Genomic DNA, 15,373 nt, shown 5'->3' on the forward strand with positions numbered 1-15,373 from the left:
ATTAAAATTAACTCAGCCTGCTTCTTTGGTGTACTTTTATAACGTGACTACTAGTAAATTTAAAATTACTTGTGCGCCTCGCATTCCGTTTCCAGCGGCAGCGCTGCCTCCGCAGACCGGGATCCTCCCGCAGGAGGGCGCTGCCGGCGGAGGACTCGCCTCCACGCCAGTGTGGACGCTTCCGCAGGAAGCGGTTGGGGGGGGAGGGGGGCTGCTCTCCCCGCCCCTCCCCCCTCCCCTGCATAACTGCCCCCCACCCAGGGGGCAGCAGCCACGCCCGTCCCCCCCCCCCCCCACCCCGGGGCAGATCCAGGTCTCCAGAATCACGGAATGTGTCCTCGACGCCGAGAGGCGCTTAGAGATGCGGGAGTCACGCGCGTCTGTGCAGGAACGCCGGCGGGCGAGGAGCACCTGCCGCCGCACCTCTGACCCCGGCCGGCAGAGCCCCGCCTGCAGGGGTGCGCGTCACCGGGACACGGCGCCTCCCAGGCCAGGGGCGGAGCGGGGCGGAGGGGCCGAATCACCAGCGGCCCGCGTCGCCGGGCCAGGGCTCTCGGGCCGCGGTGGACGCCGCGCCGCCTGCACGCGGGCGCATGCGCCGCTGCCTCGGGCCGCGCGTGGGCTCGCTCGCGCGTGCGCCGCTCCCTCCGGCCGCGCGTGGGCTCGCTCGCGCGCCGTCCTCCCGGCGCGCGGCCCGCAGCGGCCTCCCGCAGAGTTTCCGGCAGGACCGCAGGAAGCGCGCATGCGCGGCCTCGCTCTGCCCGCCCGCTGTGCACGGGGCAAACTGTGTTCCTTTCCACTTCGGGACTGCAGGGGCTGGTTCGGTTCACGGCACTCGGAGGTTTTCCCCGCCCAGAGCTGACGCACACAGTTGAACAAGAGCAACTCACGGAAGAGGTTGTTTTTTATAATTCGTTGCTGATCCCTTTTCTCCTCATTCTGTGGGATTTACCCAGCTGCCAGCCCCACTGAGCACCCGGCGATAGCTGGCAAACGTCATCTACAGCCGGGTAAGTGGGGACGAGGCGCTGTGGGCGCGGGAAAGCCGGTGGCTCGGGGGGCGTGGCCTCCAGAACCGCACCTGACGGCGGGAGCGCACGGAGCCGAGGGGCAGCTGCAGGGGGCCGTGCACACTCCCGGGGCAGCCTGCTTCCCGCCGGCTTCTGCGGTCTTGCGGGGCCACAAACCCAGAGCTACAAACGCACTGGCCGCATTCCTGCGTGGTCAGACCTGGCCAGTCTGGACACCGGGAGCCCGGTGTCCTGAAGGCTCCCAGGAGCCAAGCCGTCACCAGCCTTGCAGTCCTGCCCCCGCCCCCGCGCCCCCCCACCCCCCACAACCATGGACGTCTGTGCTGTCCTTCCCGGCCCTCCCCTCCCTCCTTCCTGCCAGGAGCATCACCTCGAAGGGGCAGGAGGGCTCCAGGTCAGAGACACATCGGGGAGACCGCCTCTGCGTGCTGTCAGGACGGACTGGCTGTGCTGTGTAACACACACGCCCAAACCCGGAGTCTCACACAAGTCGCCTGCGGTGGCCTCCGACCCCCACGGGCCTCATTCCTGGCGCCTGGTCTCAGGCAGGCCGCAGGTCCAGTCGGGAAGAAAGAACGCGGAGAATCAGGAACCAGCTTTTCAGTGTTCGCTTGGGTGACACATGGCCCTTCTGATGAAGGTCACGGTGAGGCGCGTGCCTGCTTCCTTTCAAGGGGGCGGGGGAGCAGACGCTGTGTCACAACTGAAGCAGAAAGGTGCGGGGCCGGGGCTGGGGGCTTCGGCCACGGAGGAGCACGCTCTGACGCTAGAAGGCACGGCGCAGGCGGCGGCTTGCAGTGGTTAAGGAGCCGCGGCGGTATTTGGGGCAGACGCTCATATTGCCCCACAGACGAGGACCCTGAAGCAGGGCGAGACCCCTCGGCCTCGACCAGATGTGATGCCTGAGCTTCCTTTGTGATGGAGACGGCGGTGGAGCTGGGGATGTGGGCGGGTGAGGAGAGCTGGGCTCTGGGCCTGGTGACATCTGGTCAGTGAGGCTGGCTGGAGGCAGGAAGGACACACAAAGGAGGGCAGGAGGGTGAGAGCCAGCAGAGGAGTAACTCCGTTCGTGGCACTGGATAACATTTCTCAGATTCTTCCCTTTTAAAAGTGAAGCAGAATGCAATTGATTTTATTTTTATAGGCAAGAAATGTGCACGGCACCGAGGACCCCAGAGTACCACTGGTGCTCAGTGAGACATAGGTCAGGGTCCATCCCTGATCCTAATCACAGACTCAGCTTTTGCCAAGTCCTCCTGGTCCTGCTGGTGTTGGTCCTGTCAGGAACGAGTTTGGACAGCAAGAAAGAGGCCGGCCTTCTTTTTTTCTGTGAGCTCGGTGACTCTTGTCCCGTGCGGGATCTGTTCGCACCACACTCGTCCCTCTGGCCCATCACCTGCACCCAACCTGGGCTGGTCCAGGCTCAGCTTCCGTGTCTCTGGAGCCTGGCCCAGGATGAGGGAGCCAAGGTGTGCTTCCCCGGGTCCCCTGTGCCAGGGACACAGGGCTACGCTCCCCCGGGGGGTCTGGCCCCAGATCAGGAGGACGGGGTGGTTCCCCATGCCCCCCACACCCCAAGAAAGGCCACAGGGCTCCACTCCTGGAGACTGGCCCAGGACCTGGAGGAGGGGGGTGTTCCCCATGCTGACCCACTGGAAGGTGACCCCGCGTGTGTGCTCCGAAGGGCCCTGCCATCTGCAGTGGAGATGGGTGTGCACAGACCCGTACTGACACTTCCCGTTGGCCCTGCTCTGTCATGCTCTGTTGGGACCTCGTGTCCTTCTGCGGACCCAGCGGACCTGTCCCGAGTGCGGGTGTGCTCCCGCCCTTCCCCATGCTTCACAGACCCGCACTCTCCACCCGTGGCTCACAGCTCCCCTGGTGGCCCCCACGCCCTCTCTGCACCAAATCCAGCCCCCCACACACTGCCTTCCTGACTTCCTCCCTCTTCCCAGCCTCTTTCACCAGCCGTCCATCCAAGTGGCAGTGGCCTCCTATGTGTAAGCCAGTGACATCCAGCTGCATCTGGAAACTCAGCCCCGGAACAAAGTCCAGATCCCCTCAGAGGACCCAGCAGAGGACCCGCCAGCCGGCAGGGCTCCCCGTTTCTCCTGGACACACTTCCCTCCGCCGCCGACCCTGCCTCCCTACATCTCCCTCCACCGAGTCAGTGCTTTCCTATTTCCACCACGGTTGAGTGAATACGGTCCCCACGGCCACATCTGGAGATGATGCGGCAGGGAGCGTCTGTGGAGGTAACTGGGGCTAAGGGAGCCAATGGGGGGCCCGCGTCCTCATGAGAAGACAGACACACAGAGCTACCCCCCCCCCCCCGCGGGCACAGGGGAGGCGGGGAGAAGGCACTGTCCCAGGTGACAGCGCTCACCTCCGGGACCTGGCCCTGCCCCTCGCCTCGGGTCCCACCTCCAGTCCTGAGAAGTGTGTGGGCTCTGCTGGCTGCCCTCCCAAGCACCATGCGGGTACCTGTGGGGCTGGGAGCTTCAGGGAAACCACACCTCTGCGTGTGTTCTAGGGGGGCCGGGGAAGTGACAGCTGGAGAGAAGCCCCCCCCCAGGGTGTGGCCTGGGCGGGGGGGGGGATCGAGGATGAAAGCCAGAGATGAAGCTGGATGTTGTGTAGAACGAGAGAGGGCAGACACAAAGTGGAGGAATTGTTGAGGGAGAAGGACTTGGAGATTTGGAACATTTGAGAAACCGTGTCCCGGAGAGAACACTGAGCAGGTGGCTGGGCGTCCACGGAGCCAGGGGCAGGCAGGGCTGTGCTGGCAGCCGCGGGTTCACTAAAGGGGCACGCAGGTGACACAAAGGGAGGCTACCAGGTCCCCAGTCTCTCCGGGTCGGTCGATGGGTACCCCGCTGCCACCGTGCGTCACCCTTCAAGCAGAGACTGACCCTGATCTGTGGGTCCTCTGGCGTGGCCACCCCCACTCTTCCTGGACCACGGACACTCCCACATGTGGCTCCATCTACCTCCCTGAGCTGCAGGCCCAGAACAGCACCCACGGCTTCTGGGGGCCCACTGGGCCGAGGGTTGGGGACCCCAGAGACGGAGCCCCGGGGCCTGCGCAGGAAGACACCAAGGAGGCCCTGTGGGGGCGGGGCCATCTGTGGCTGAGCCCGCCCTCACTGGTTACAGGGAAAGAGGACCGGAGAAATTGAAAAAAAACGTGCCACCAACCCATGGGAGAGGGGAAGGAAAAAAAAAAAAAAAAAAAAGAAGAGGTTAGAGTGGAAGAGAGCCAAAGCATAAGAGACTCTTAGAAACAGAACAAACTGAGGGTTGATGGGGGGGTGGGAGGAAGGGGAGGGTGGCTGATGGGGATTGAGGAGGGCACCTTTTGGGATGAGCACTGGGTGTTGTATGAAAACCAGTTTGACGATAAGCTTCATATATTGGAAAAACAAAAACGTGCCACCAGCATTTCGGGCAGGCTGTGTTTGGTGAGCACAGGCTGGCCAGCCCTCCTCGGTGCCCAGGCCGCTGCTGCCCATAGCTGCCCAGCCAGGATCCACATTACCCGGAAGCTGATTTCCAAACTAGCAGAGCGGCCTGAGCAGGCCATGGCTCCGGGCACAAAGGCCCTGAGGGGCTGATGGGGCCCAGGGGCCCACAAGGATAAAGCTGAGACTTGATTCTGTTCCCAGGACGTTGGAGGCGGTGCTGCAAAACCTGCAGCCTTCAAGTCTTTCCACCGCCCTCTGGCGCCCTCTGGTGACAGAGTGCAGACGCCCGCTTGAGGCCAAACCCCTTTCCTGTTTTGGAATGAAGACCGACCTGGCCCAGCAGGAACTGACGTCCTGAGAGGAGGGGCGGGGAGGGGGCCAGGGCAATCGCTGAGTGCGTGTGCTGGGGGCCAAGTGGAGCTGAGCCCCTGTGGGGGCAGCGACCCTGGCTGGCCCTACTGGGTGGGGCTTCCCCTCCATTGGATGCTCCCCTTTCCTTTGCTGACGTTCAAACATGGCTGCCTGCCCCCCACCCCTCAGCAGCCGGCTCGGTCCCCCAGAAGAGACTGCATCCACCTCTGCACCTCCTTGCAGCCTCAGCGATATAACAGCCAGAGGGACTGACTCAGAAGTCCATGGAGCAGTCCAGGCCACTGGCTTCAGAGAATCCAGATAAGCTTAGAACCTGTCAGCACACTTGAAAATCACTTAGAAGACTGAGGCATGAGGAAATAGACGCTCTGAATACCAGTTACTAGTAAGGAGATTGGCTCAGGGATCAAAAACCTCCAGCAGACAAAAGTCCAGGACCAGATGGCCTCACCGGGGAATTCCACCGAACCTCAATGGAAGGATTAACACCAATCTTTCTCAAAATCTTCCAAAAAATAGAAGAAACGGTGGGGGGAACACTTAAAAATCCATTCTGAGTCCAGCATTACCCTCATACCAAAGCCAGACAAGGACGCGAGAAGAAAAGAATCCCACAGGCCAGGGTTTCTGAACATAGATTTTAAAAAATCCTCAAATTGTCAGCAAACAAAATTGAGCAACACTTTCAAAGGATCACACACCATGATCAAGTGGGATTATCCCTGGAATGCACGGATAGTTCAACATCTGCAAATCAACATGATACATTAACTAAATGAAGGTTAAAAATCACATCATCATCTCAATACATGATGCAGAAAAAGCATTTGATGAAACTCAACATCCGTGCCTGATAAAAATTTTCAACAAAGTGAGAGTAGAGGGAACACACCTCAGCATAATAAAGGCCATGTATGAGAAGGCCACAGCTAATGTCACACTCAGCTGTGAAAAGCTGAGAGCTCTTCCTCGAAGATCAGGAATAAGACAGGGATATCTGGTCCCAACACTCCTGTTCAATGCACTACTGGAAGTCCTAGCCACGGTAATCAGGCCATATGAAACACACAAGGCATCAAAATTGGAAAGGAAGAAGTAAAACTGTCACTGTTTGCAGATGACATGATACTTCTATAGGATACCCTGAAGACGCCCACCCCAAAACCGTTAGGCCTAATCAACAAATTCAGTGGTGTTGCAGGTTACAAAATCAATACACACAAATCTGTTGTTTCCATATACTGATATGATAAACAATCGGAAGAAAAATTAACTGTCATTTACAATTGCATGAAAAACAATAAGATACTCAGGAATAAATTTAACCAAGGAGGTGAGATATCTGTACGTGAAAAGCGATAAAACATTGATAAAAAAAAAAAATTGAAGACACAAATGGAAAGCTATGCCACATTTATGCATTGAAAGAATTAATATTGTTAAAATGTCCATATTATCTAAAGCAGTCTACAGATTTGATGCAATCCCTATCAAAATTCAAAGGGCATTCTTCACAGAAATAAAACAGACCATCCTAAAATTTGTATGGAACCACTTAAGGCCCCAAATAGCCAAAGTAATCTTGAGGAAGAAGAAGCAAGCTGGAGGCATCACATTCCCCAATTTCAATCTGTATTACAAAGCTACAGTAATAAAAATAGTATGGTACTGGCATAAAAGTAGACACATAGATCAATGGAATAGAATAGAGACCCCAGAAATAAACTCACACATATACAGTCAATTCACGACAAAGGAGGCAAGAACACACGATGGGGGAAAGGTCAGTCTCTTCAGTAAATGGTGCTGGGAAATTGGACAACTGCATGGAAAAGAATGAACCTAATACCCCTATCTTCCCCCATACACAAAAATTCACTTGAAATCGATCAAAGACTTGAAAGTAAGACCTGAAACCATAAAACTCCTAAAAGAAAACATAGGTGGTAAGCTCCTTGACATTGTTATCTTGGATTTTCTGGATTTGACACTAACAGCAAAAACGACAACAAAATAAACAAGGGGACCACATCAAACTAAAAAGCTTCCGCCGAGCAGAGGAAACCATCAACCATCAACCTACAAAATGGGGGAAAAAATACTTGTAAATCATGTGTCCAATAAGGGTCTGACATCCAGAATGTGTAAAGAACTTATAAAACCTAATAGCGAGGAAACAAAAATTCGATTAAAGCAGGGACAGAGGAACTAAACAGACATTTTCCAAAGAAGACATCCAGATGCCAACAAACACATGAAAAGATGCTCAACATCACTGATCATGAGGGACATATAAATCAAAACCACAAGGAGGTACCCCTTCACACCTGTCAGAATGACTAAACTCAACAGCACAAGAAACAACAGGTGTTGGTGAGGATGTGGAGAAAGGAGAACCCTCTTGCCCTGCTGGTGGGAATGCAAACTGGTGCAGCCACTCTGGGAAACAGCGTGGAGGTTCCTTAGAATATTAAAAATAGAACTACCCTACAACCCAGCAATTGCACTACGGGGTATTTATTTGAAGAAAACAGTAACAGTAACTCAAAAAGATGCCTGACTCCTCTGTTCACTGCACTATTATTTACAGTAGCCAAGATATGGAAGCAGCCCAAGTGCCCGCTGACAGAAGAATGGATAAAGAAGATGCAGTGTGTATATACATATACAAACCTAAAAAGAATGACATCTTGCCATTTGCAACGACATGGAGGGGACCTTGAAGGTATTACGCTAAGCGAAATAAGTCAGACAAAGACAAATACTGCATGATCTCACTTATCTGTGGAATCTAAAAAAATAAAGTAAAATAAACTCATAGTTACTGAGAACAGATTGGTGGTTACAAGAGACGGGGGCGGGGAGTAGGCAAAATGGGTGAAGACCATCAGATGGTACAAAACTTCCAGTTATGAGGGAAATAAGTCCTAGGGACGCCATGGCGACTGCAGGTGATAACACCGTATTGTATATTTGAAAGCTGCTAAGAGAATAGACCTTAAATGTTGTCATCACAAAAACAAATTGTCACCGTGTGCCCAGTGAGGGATGGTAACTAAACTTAGCGGTGGTTATTTCACATATTTCAAATCATTATATTGTACACTAACTGATACAACGTTTTAGGTCAGTTACTTCGCAGAATGATTTAGCTCCACCTTAAGAAATGTTAGGGCGGGGGCGCCTGGGTGGCGCAGTCGGTTAAGCGTCCGACTTCAGCCAGGTCACGATCTCGTGGTCCGTGAGTTCGAGCCCCGCGTCGGGCTCTGGGCTGATGGCCCAGAGCCTGGAGGCTGTTTCTGATTCTGTGTCTCCCTCTCTCTCTGCCCCTCCCCCGTTCATGCTCTGTCTCTCTCTGTCCCAAAAATAAATAAACGTTGAAAAAAAAAAAAATGTTAGGGCGGGGCGCCTGGGGGGCTCAGTTGTTTAAGCTACCGACTTCAGCTCAGTCATGATCTCACAGTTCTTGAGTTCGAGCCCCGCGTCAGGCTCTGTACTGACAGCTCAGAGCCTGGAGCCTGCTTCGGATTCTGTGTCTCCCTCTCTCTCTGCCTCTCCCCCACTCTCACTCTGTCTCTCTCTCAAAAGTAAATAAACAAAAAAAAATTTTTTTTAAGAAATATAAGGGCTCCAGGAAACTAACGGCATCGCGGACGTGAGTTAGTAGGGAGCGGCTGCAGCCAGGGTGCAGGCTCCTTCTTACCGTGAGCACCACCAGCTCTCGCTGCAACACAGAGCTCGCCCCCGTGGCTCACACGGCAATCTCAAATACGATGCCAGCACCCCTCACCTTCCTCAACTTTCTCTTCTCCAGGCTGACTCACTGGGCCCCTCCCTTCTGGGGAGACAGGATTTGGGGGCCTGGGCTGCCCTGAGGCCAGCCCACCATGGCGAGTGCTCCACAGCGATCCTGTGCCCATTCAGGGTGCATTGTCAGAAGCCCTCGAAAGTAACATTTGCCCCAAGACGGCTCCTTCCTCACCGGCAACGGCGTCTGCATCATCTGGCACCAGACACAGCTCTCGTGGGCCCTGGGAGCCAGGATCCCTGGGGGTCTCAGAAGATGTGCACTTCTCAGCGAGGCTCGGAATCGCTGCCAAGAGGGATTAGCCCTCGAATCCATCGGCGATGAGCGTTTGTCCTGTTGACCTTCAGTGTCATTGCTGGAGGCACAGGTCACTGGGCCCACCCCCAGACCCTACCCAGCTGGCCTTGGAAAGCCTGAGAACCTGCATTTCGACAAGTTCCTGGGGACCCTGCTCTGAGAAGGACCGGACGCGGACTCGTGAGGGTTTCACGGTAGGATAAGGGTGTGGCCAGGACTGAGCTCAGCAGGTCAGGAGAGCAGCCAGAGAGGAGGTCCCGGAGGCCCCCCCTGGACGGATTCAGGAGGCTCCCTCGTGCAGCCCAGCTTCAAAGTAACCCCAGCTGATTCCTGTCAACCTTGCTGCGCTCAGACTCAGAATTAGATGATCGTGTGTATCGCTGTGTACGTGCACGTGTGCGCAGGCAGGTTTGCTGGGTCACACCTCCTGTGGACGATACCGTGCTGAACAACGTGCCTAAACCTCCCCGTTTCCTGCAGCTGTGTTTCCCCGAGTTCCTGATTCCGGTGAGGCTGACATTGGACGGTCCCGGCCAGAACCCTAGGATGCCGCCCTCACTGCGCGACCCTATTCAGAAAGCAGGAACACGTGTGGTCCTCGGGCAGGCGGGGTCCCAGACTGGCGGGTTGGGGCATGCCCACCCACTACCTGACGTGTAGAAAAAACAGAAATGTGTTCTAGATACTTAACAATTAATTTAAAAGTTTAAACTTTCGGGGAGCCTGGGTGGGCGACCGACTTCAGCTCAGGTCACGATCTCATGGTCTGTGGGTTCGAGCCCCGCATCGGCTCTGTGCTGACAGCTGGAACCCTGGAGCCTGCTTCAGATTCTGTGTCTCCCTTTCCCTCTTCTCCTCCCCACTGTGTTCTATCAAAAATAAATAAACATTAAAAAAAAAACCAAAAGTTTAAACTTCCGTGTTTATAGCTGCGGAGAGCTGCCCAGGGCCCAGGCTCCAGGTTGCTCTGGCGGGCGAATGGGGGCCGCTGTATGATGACAGCCCACGCCACGTCTCAGGACTCACGGGGTGGACATGATACGTGTATTTCCCTCCAGTGCTCCCATGTGGCCCCACTGTCTGTGGTTCTCCCTGAAAGTGAATGAGCCTGAGGCGGGGGGAGCCGTGCAACCCAGGGTTTCTGGGCTTTAAACTGTGTGTTAGAATATTTTTAATCTTTTGTTTTTGTTTTTGTTTTTGTTTTAGAGAGAGTTGTGTGGGGGAGGGGCAGAGGTAGAGAGAATCAAAAGCAGTCAGTAGGTAGGCACTGGGCGGGGGGGGGGGAGGACCCTCGAGGCCCTGAGGATGCAGGTCTGCACTGATCGCCGTGCTGCTGTCCTGGAGGCTGGCTGGCCTCCATCTGCCTGTGAACAAGCCGAGTCTACACAGGGACAAGGACAGGAAGGAGTGTGGACCCTTGGAAATGAAGGCCACAGGGACCCCAGGGGTCCAGCCAGTAGGGGCGTCAAAGCAAACCCTCCTGCTGGCATAAAGGGCTCTCTCTGGTTCAGTTCCACAGAGTAAGCGAGTCAGCTTAGACGTCTCCAAATACAGAGGTGGGGACAGCGATGCCAGGATCCCTACCTCGGTGTGCCCGCAAGCTGTGGGCCTGGAGCTCTGAGAGGAAGCCCTGGCACCTCGCAGGGAAGAAGGCGGACCTGAGCGGGCAGCCTGAACTAAAATGCAGCCAAGTTAGTTGCACCTGTTTCCTTTCATGCTTTTACCTGGCTACCAGGACGCTCACAATGGCACACAGGCTCACGCTGCATTTCCGCTGGACAGCACCCAGCTGGGCCCACAGGGGCGTTGCTGGGCTTGCTGAAAAAGGGCCAAGGATGAGGAGAGAAGCCCCGGACCCCTCGGTCTCCGCCGCACACAGGCCGGCACTGAGGCGGAAGACAGGCCTCCCCTGTGACGCCGCTGCAGCCCCGGCTTGTGTGTCCCATCGGGAGAATCAGGATGGACAGCCCTGTGGCCGAGGGCCTCCAGCCCAGCCTGTCGGGGCTCATGGCCGGGTGTGTGTCCCCCCTGCCAGACTGCAGGACGGACAGCCAGGGAACCCAAGACCGCAGCCCACGGACAGTGGAGAAGGGATCCAAGAGGGAGGGGGCAGAGGAAGGGCCGGCCCACCACAGCCCACCGACCCCTTCGCCCGCGCGATGCTTGTCACGCTGTCAGCCTGGCGGCCTCCTGGAGGAAGCGGGGCCACCCTGTACCCTGAGACCCCACCAGCGCTGCGGCCTGGACCCTCCTAGACCGGCTGTCGCCACACAGGGGCTCCAGGACGGCTCGCTCACCTGCCGCAGGCCTCTGGCGCCCCCCCTCGTCCGCACCTTCCGTGCTCCCTGTGAGCTGGGCTCCCCCACCCCCCGCAGCCCCGGCGCTCAAGCCCGCGGTTCTCCCAGCCTCTGCCCCGCCAGCCCCGCTCCACTTCTCGCGAGGCGGCAAAGCGCGGCTCCTGAAAACGTGAACCGCCTCGCTCCGCGTGTTTGCGGGACGTACCGCCCAGCACGCTCTGCACGGTCCCGGCGCCGGGCAGACAGCGTTAGGCGAAAGGGAACCCCGAGCCCGCCCCGGCGCCGCGCCCTCGAGGCCAGGCCGTCGACGGCGGGCCTGTCAGGCGGCGGCCGGGGCCTCAAGGGCAGCAACGCCGCCCCGGGCTGGAGCCACACGCGACTCCCAGCGACGCGGAGCAGAAGCCGGCAGGTAGGCCTCGCGTGTGAATCCGGGGGAGGTGGGCCCCGGGGCCGGAGAGGGGACCCCGGTGACGCCTGGGGGCGCTGAGCCTCCCCCGACGTGGGCCGGCCGCGGGCCGAGGAGTGGACCGTGGGCCGGGGCAGCCGCGGAAGCACCTCGAGGGCGTGAGTCGGGCGGTGGCGCCGCGTGGGGTTCACAGCCACGGCGGTGGCGGGCCGGGGCTTCGGGGACAGGGATGGGGCGTGTGGAACGTGAGGTGTGAGGGGTCCGGACACGTGTCCCCAGGGTCCCAGCGGCCGTCTCCCTAGGAGCGTCCCCGTGCGTCCAGGACCACCCCGCAGGCCCTCTCCAGAGCCTGGGGGGCGGCCCGCTGGTGTGACAGTCGCTGCTCCAGAACGGAGGCGGCCGCCAACTCTGGCCGGCGAGGTGAGAACTCCCCGGGCGGCTCCGACATTGTCGCTAGCACCCGGCCGTCACGTGGGTGCCCACGGCGCTCTGCCCCGCATGAGGAGGTGGGCCCTGATGGGGGGCGCGGACCCCTTGGGGGCACCCTGGGGACACCTTGAGCTCGGCACCGCCCGCTCAGCCCCAGGGGCTATGTGTGTCCCCAGGACGTGGAGCCCCGACAGTGACAGTGTGGTCGGGTGGGCCTGCCGGAGGGGCGGGGGGGCGGGGGGCGGGTGGGAAGCCTCGGATGGGACGGTGGAGGCTCCCGGAGCGCAGAGGTCACCGTGACCGGCCAACACTGAGACCCGATCTGCCCAGCGGCCCCTCCACCCGCACTCATGACCCCTGTGCTCTGTAAAAGCCACCAAACGCCCCCCGCCCTGCCCCCTGCTTGGGTCCGGGCAGCTTTGGGTGGAACCCGCACACGCTGCCCACAGAGGCTGCCGGGATGGCTCCCGGGACAGCCAGACCCTGCTCCCGGGACAGGTGGGGACACCGGGATGCGGTTCTCCGGGTACAGGATCCTGGTGGCCAGGACCGGCCGCCTCACATCTGGGTGGTTTCGGGTCACCCACAAGTCTCTCTTAGACACCTGGGTAGTCACATGTCTACACTGTCCCCCCTGTACACACCATCCCTGTACACACCTCAGACACCCAGCTGGTCACTCGTCTACACCGTCCACCCTCAGACACCCGGCTGGTCACTCGTCTACACCGTCCACCCTCAGACACCCGGCTGGTCACTCGTCTACACCGTCCACCCTCAGACACCCGGCTGGTCACTCGTCTACACCGTCCACCCTCAGACACCCGGCTGGTCACTCGTCTACACCGTCCACCCTCAGACACCCGGCTGGTCACTCGTCTACACCGTCCACCCTCAGACACTTGGATGGTTACTCGTCCACACCATCCACTCTCTCAGACGCCTGGACAGTCACTCGTCTACACAGTCACCCTCAGGCACCCTTGTGGTCACTCATCCACACTGTCCTCCCTCTGTCAGCTGACGGTCATCGTCCACACTGTCCACCCTCAATCAGCTGGATGGTCACTCATTGACTGTCCACGAAACCAGGTCCCTGCAATCTCTGGGCTGTCTTGTGTTCTCCCGACCCCGCCCCTATCTCGGACCCGTCCCCCCAACAGGTCCCAAGGGCAGCTGGCTCCGCCTCACGTCTTCTCCCAAAACCAGCCACCAGGCCGTGGCTCCTCACTCACCTGCACCCAGCACACGGGCCCCCTGAACTGAACACGGTGGCCGCAGCTCCACGCGCCATGCTTGGTTCCAGCCAACAGGGACATCCCGGGACCCGGGACGTGGGATCCGGCCGCCGGCACCTGCTGGCGGCGGAGGGACGACATGCCAGGGGACCTGGCCGCCGCTGGCTGGGTCCGGGGTGCAGGCGCTGGCGGTACCACTTCAAGTGCTCGCCGCGCCTTCGTCGTCACAGTGTGAGGCGGGCACCGTGGAAATCCACTAAGCCGAACGGACCAGGGGCACCGATTAACCTGCTGGTTACCTGTGAGAAGAGACTCCGGAAGAGACCTCTCTGGCCGACATACCTGCGGCCACGGAGACACTGATGTCCTTGAAACGGCCTGCGACCGGGACCTTAAGCATCCAGCAGGTCGAAAGCCCTGGAAGGCAAGGAGAAAAGGAACAGAGGAGCTCACGGAGAACACACAGCCCCAGCGCACAGATTCCTTTGTGTGTGAACGGTCTGCGTGCACCAGGCCACAGCCGGGACTGGCAGCTGTGAGCCGAGACAAAGGGTCCAGAAGGTGAACCTCACCGGCATCATGGGAAACGAAAAGCAGGGACGGTACACCAACGTCCAGTAAAGTAAAATGTCGGAGGCTGGGAACCAAGAGGGTGATTACTGAAGGTCACAGGACAGATCCCACGAGAAGACACAGCAATCCTGAAGTGCCCAAACACAGGTGCCCAAAGTACCCCGACCGAGCGCCACCGGAGCTGGAAGGTGCGAGCCCCCGGGAGCAGGTGTGCAGACAGGTGCACCCCTCCAGCTGGGGAGGATCCGAGGGCTCCTCCCTGCGCTCTCCCCCAGGCCCCGAAGACCGTCCCGCGGCAGACCGCCACCGGGTCGCCCGTGTCGTACAGCGTTCTCTGACCACAATGGAACCAGACCAGGAGCCGGTGACACAGAGACGACGGGAAACTGTCCCACCACCTGGAGCGAAAGGACACACTTGTACATACTCACCTGGTCAAAGAATGTAAAAGTACAAAGAGCTGGGACTCAGCTCACAGGGACCTTTACAGCAGGGAGCACCTGCCTCAGAAGGGACTATGAATCAACCACCTTAAGTCCTAAGGAAGCGGGAAGAGAAGAGCAAATCAAAGCCAAGCAGGAGGAAGGACAGGTGCAGCGTTACTGACCTACAGTCGTGCCCACCTGACTTGGGCACCGGTCCTGGGGCTTCTTGCTTGTCTGCCTGCTTTTCCCTCGTGACCTGACTGCCCATCACCCACAAGCACCTTTTGACCATGCGTCCTTACCACCCCCCACCCTGAACCCCAAGTTCATGGAAGGAGAGTCAGTAGGAAGAAATCTTCATTTGACTTTGCAAATTAGGCCCAAGCTATCAGAACCTTGTCCCAGGATGAAGTGACTCCTGGTGTGGTTTTCAGCGGGGCGCTCCTGCGGCAGCCTGGTCTCCAGTCTAGCGGCCAGGGGCTGGGATGCCGCCTTTGCCAGGAGGCCACCCAGGGTCCCTCAGAGCCTCAGTGTGGGCAGGTGCCACCAGCCCTGAGGGCCAGACCTAACCCCCCACGTTCCTGCCCTCGTTGTGGCTGCAGGGAGCAGACCTGCAGTCACTAACAAAAGGTGCTACTCTAGCGCTGTGTACCATGGACAGCACTGCTGCCCTGAAACCTTGGCCGCGTTTGGCGCTGACACCCTGCCTGGTGCTGCCTCTCACATCCATTCCTACACTTGGACGCGGCAACTCCAGTCTTTTTGTGCCAGACGCACGGCAGGCTACGGGGGAGGCCCTTCTCCAGCGTCATTGCTGCTGCAGGCAGCGTCATTGCGTCATTGCCCGGGACAGGCTCTTTATCCTTTTGGTGGCTCCCAATTGTCTGGGAGCCTGAGACCCAGCAATCTGAGCCACACAGCTGGGCCTCTTCAGAAGCCCCGGTGCTGCTGGCGCTGTGTGCGTACTGGGCACGCGTCCTACGTCCTGTGGCTGGGGCGGAAGAGCCAGTGCTCTGCGAGACAAATGGCCGCC

The 15,373-nt window shown here is 58.5% G+C and overlaps 1 long non-coding RNA gene across 4 annotated transcripts; it reads left to right on the top strand.

The window, feature by feature from the left end:
* Positions 1-297: 297 nt before the first annotated feature.
* On the top strand, positions 298-12,297 carry LOC123591234. Of its 4 annotated transcripts, none has more exons than XR_006709177.1 (4): positions 298-458; positions 814-1,010; positions 1,393-1,677; positions 2,987-4,281. It is a non-coding gene; the product is annotated as an uncharacterized LOC123591234 (long non-coding RNA). The 4 variants fall into 4 exon arrangements; XR_006709176.1 differs by lacking the exon at positions 298-458 and adding an exon at positions 4,697-6,206 and having other exon boundaries at positions 499-1,010; positions 2,987-3,286; XR_006709178.1 differs by lacking the exon at positions 298-458 and adding an exon at positions 10,484-12,297 and having other exon boundaries at positions 506-1,010; positions 2,987-3,286.
* Positions 12,298-15,373: the final 3,076 nt, after the last annotated feature.

This window comes from Leopardus geoffroyi, chromosome B4, assembly GCF_018350155.1.
Source record: "Leopardus geoffroyi isolate Oge1 chromosome B4, O.geoffroyi_Oge1_pat1.0, whole genome shotgun sequence".
Lineage (NCBI taxonomy): Eukaryota > Metazoa > Chordata > Mammalia > Carnivora > Felidae > Leopardus > Leopardus geoffroyi.